Genomic DNA, 4,258 nt, shown 5'->3' on the forward strand with positions numbered 1-4,258 from the left:
TTTGAGTCAGATCATGCCCTGCATTCTCACCCCTGTTCTCTCAGTAACTACGATGCTGGCAGTCTTGGGTGGTGATTGGCTGACTCAGGCTGACTGATTGGATGCTGGCAGTCTTGGGTGGTGATTGGCTGACTGAGGCTGACTGATTGGATGCTGGCAGTCTTGGGTGATGATTGGCTGAGTGAGACTGAGATGGAGGCTGACCTCCTTTGCCCTTTTATTCCCTCTCTCTTTCTCTTTCCTTCTCCCTTTCTCTCTCTCTCTCTTTCTCTCTCTCCACCTCCCTCTCTCTTCATCTCTCAACAGTCTCTCAATTCTGTTTTCCCTCTAGAGCCTTGAGTAGAAGGGGCTACGGCCGGATGGCAAATGCCCAAGACTACCCCCCCAACACCCCCCATAGTGGTGTACTCTTTAAAGTTTTTGAATTCTGATTTAGCACATTCCGCAGGTCCTAGGTGAAGGTTTAACTTTGAGGTTTATCCAGTACTTGTTTTAATAATCCCCTGCAATAAAAAGAGGGGAGAAAAATCGAGCTCATAACAAGGTTACAGTTCACTTCTCCTGTCCTACATCCTACACAAAGAATTTACAGCAGTGGTTTTGAACTCTCAAGCAAACAGTAAATGTTACCTTCAAGAACAAGGCAGGAGGCAGCTATGGGTTAGGGTTAGAAATAGCTCTCATTAGAAAGAGCTTATTTGGTCATTTTTCTTTGTAGGTTTCAGAGTCCCAATTTGGTCAGAGAATATGATTGGCCTTAATCGAATCCTTACCTTCTATTTTGGCAACATTGTAGATCTAATAATTATAGAGATTTATTCTTTAAATCAATCCAGGACTGTCTGTCTTTGTGTGGTTCATTGTGTTGTATGATCAGATTGGCTTACAGTTTATTGTGTCCTTTACCATATATCACTCTTTATGACTATGAAGGTTTGACAGTTTGTCAAATTAATGATCTTGTGGTGATTGTTTTTTTTCCTCGATGCATCAATATTCTGGTTTCAGAAATCAATATTCAGAAGCTTAACTGATTTCCATCTTTTCCCGTCCTCTGTTGGTGTGCGTTGTTTGGCTTGAATAACGTTCATGTTACGACGCCATCTCATAGACCACGTGCTACAGCCTGCCACGTGCCAGTGTTGTTTATTTTTTGACTGTTCGCCGCTTGATTGTCCCTTGTTTGTAACCACAATCCTCTTGTTAGTTAATTGTTTGTTACACCTGCACGCTGTTAAATCATAATCATAAAAATGTAACCTCCTCTGTTTGGAGTGTGTCAGTCATTGTTCCTTTTCTTCACTTTTGTTGCGCTACCCTTTGGCTACCCTGTTGACTAGTCTGGTTTCCATGCGTGCCATACTGTTTAATATTCGTGTTTTGTTGACAGTGTTTCATTTTCATTTTCAATAAACGTCTGTGTGTGTCGAGACTCGTTACAGCATCCTGCGCCTTACAATGAGGCACTCGGGCCGTCACAGTTCAGCTGTGTATACTGAATGAGTGCAGTCACCTCACAAATAAAATATATATTTAAACCAATAATGAAAATAATTGGGCCAGCGGCACACTCCAGAGCCTTGTAGCCGTCGGACACCTCCATTCCGGCCATGGCTGCAGGTGTCTCAGCCTCGCAGATACCACATTCTCATTTGTCATTTCTCACATTTCTCATTGCCATTTCTCACTAGGACTCAAACCCTTTAGAGAGCAGCTTTTGTATCAGAATCTGAGCTGGAAACAATGTGGCAGTCCACGAGGTGCCTGGACATGTTTGGGCCCGTCTCCTGCGGTCTGCAGGTGCACACACAGCACCATGGTCACACTAGAATTGTGCAGGAAGGCACTAGCACAGTGAACGCAGGCCCGAGTAAGGGAATTATAACATAGGGTTATGTCACTCTCTGAGGGCTTTTCTCCCCTAGTACAGCGGCCCTCAGCAGAAGGTTCATCTGAGCTGCGTGTAGATCTAATGCTTGGTTCTGCCCTTCACACAGAGGGTCTTCCTCTCATTGACCTGACCTGAGCATATCTCCTGTTCAGCAGCATGCCACAGGCACCCTCAGAGCAGAACACATGAGGAACCCCCTGCCCCCGCCAAGCAGAGGCAGACAGACAAGGGTGCGGGGTGGGTGAGGACATGGGCAGAGCGAAGGCGCATATTGGGCGTGTTCCAGCTAGAACAACACTTGCGGTTTTGTGCTCGCATGAAGTGGAGCAGTTCCACATTCTCGTGGGTGAGCATAACGAGAAACTGACTGTGGAGAAAGGGCAGGATGGAGGGTGCTGGAGAAGAGAGGGAGGGAGGGAGGGAGGGAGGGAAGTTATAGAAAGAGTGGACATCAGGAGAATGAAGGAACGAAATGGAGCATAAAGTAGAGCATGTAGCAAAACAGAAGACAAGGAACCAAAAGCCAATAGAGATGAAGACAGAAGGTGCTGGGGAGCAGAGAGGAGAGGCAGTGTGGAGGTAACGGCCTGGACGTGGAGGTCGAAGGTCAAAGCATGCAGCCATGGAGAGGGGCGAAGAGGCTGAAGCAAGGTGCCAGAAACTGCTGCCAACTGCTGCCAAGCTCAAGTGAAATACAAGATATGGAGGCATGAGAGAGAGATGCAGGAGAAAGAAGAGCATGTGTGAGTGATGATGTCACACTTCAGAAAAGATAGTACTTCAGAGAAAGAATCTAGAGGTGGCTGGTCAGTTAGGCAATACTAGTACTACTGAGGTAGGTGTGGCAGAGTGGAGTAGGGCACTACTGAGGGTAGTAGGTGTGGCAGAGTGGAGTAGGGCACTACTGAGGGTAGTAGGTGTGGCAGAGTGGAGTAGGGCACTACTGAGGGTAGTAGGTGTGGCAGAGTGGAGTAGGGCACTACTGAGGGTAGTAGGTGTGGCAGAGTGGAGTAGGGCACTACTGAGGGTAGTAGGTGTGACCGAGTGGAGTAGGGCACTACTGAGGGTAGTAGGTGTGGCAGAGTGGAGTAGGGCACTACTGAGGGTAGTAGGTGTGACCGAGTGGAGTAGGGCACTACTGAGGGTAGTAGGTGTGGCAGAGTGGAGTAGGGCACTACTGAGGGTAGTAGGTGTGGCAGAGTGGAGTAGGGCACTACTGAGGGTAGTAGGTGTGGCAGAGTGGAGTAGGGCACTACTGAGGGTAGTAGGTGTGGCAGAGTGGAGTAGGACTCTACTGAGGGTAGTAGGTGTGACCGAGTGGAGTAGGGCACTACTGAGGGTAGTGTGCAATACGTATGGCTGTGTGGAGTAGGTGTGGCCATGTAGAGTATGTATGGATGTGTGCAGTAAGTGATATATGTAGTAGGTGTGGATCTGTGTAGTGGGTGTGGCCACGTGTAGTGGGTGTGGCCATTCACAGTAGGTGTAGATGTGTGCAGTAGGTATGGATATAGGTAGTAGGTGTGGCCATGTGCTGTAGGTGTAGATGTGTGCTGAAGGTGTGGCCGTGTGTAAAGGGTGTGGCCGTGTGTAATGGGTGTGGCCATGTGCAGTAGGTGTGGCCATGTATAGTAGGTTTGGATGTGTGCAGTAAGTGTGGGTGTGTGTAGTAGGTGTGGCCATGTGCGGTAGGACACTGAGGCCAGTGGATAAAAAGAGGTGAAGCCCATACACACACTGGAACAGATTTATATTGTCCCAGTGCCCAGACTTCAAACCATCAGAGACCAAAAAGTGTGTGTGTGTGTGTGTGTGTGTGTGTGTGTTCCAGAGATTGTGGAGTGCAAATTGATCCAACCCTGCAGCAGGACCATAGAAGAAAAAAAAAGAAAAAGAAAAACTGTTCCTCTTCAGCGCCACAGGAGTCTGGAGTGTGCATAGTTTCCATTCACTTTTTCACTTGCATTATAAAAATAATTAAAGGGGATGTTGTGCGTCTTGCAGTGTCCCTGATGTCTTCCTCCACAAAGCTGCCTGCTTTGTCATCTTGGCAGGGGCCTTTGCTGTCGCCACAGGTCTCCTCATTTCAAACAGTACTCTCCGACTTGGGCTGCATCTACCGTTGAGTCAAGGGCGATTGCGTCTTTCATTTTATGCTCATACATTCAAATACACGGATGTATCGATCAAAGAACCCAATAATGCCTGTGTTGATTAAATAAATTGCTGCAAGGTTTTATTGCCTGCAAGCTGTGAGTCATGTATCTGCTTGGCTCATTTCTTCCAGAACTCATTCCATTTTCTGCAGAAAGCGTCACAGTGAATCACACTTTTGACTTGCTGTTTGGAGACCATCATTAGCATTAT

This window comes from Electrophorus electricus, chromosome 14 (assembly GCF_013358815.1).
Source record: "Electrophorus electricus isolate fEleEle1 chromosome 14, fEleEle1.pri, whole genome shotgun sequence".
Taxonomy (NCBI): Eukaryota; Metazoa; Chordata; class Actinopteri; order Gymnotiformes; family Gymnotidae; genus Electrophorus; species Electrophorus electricus.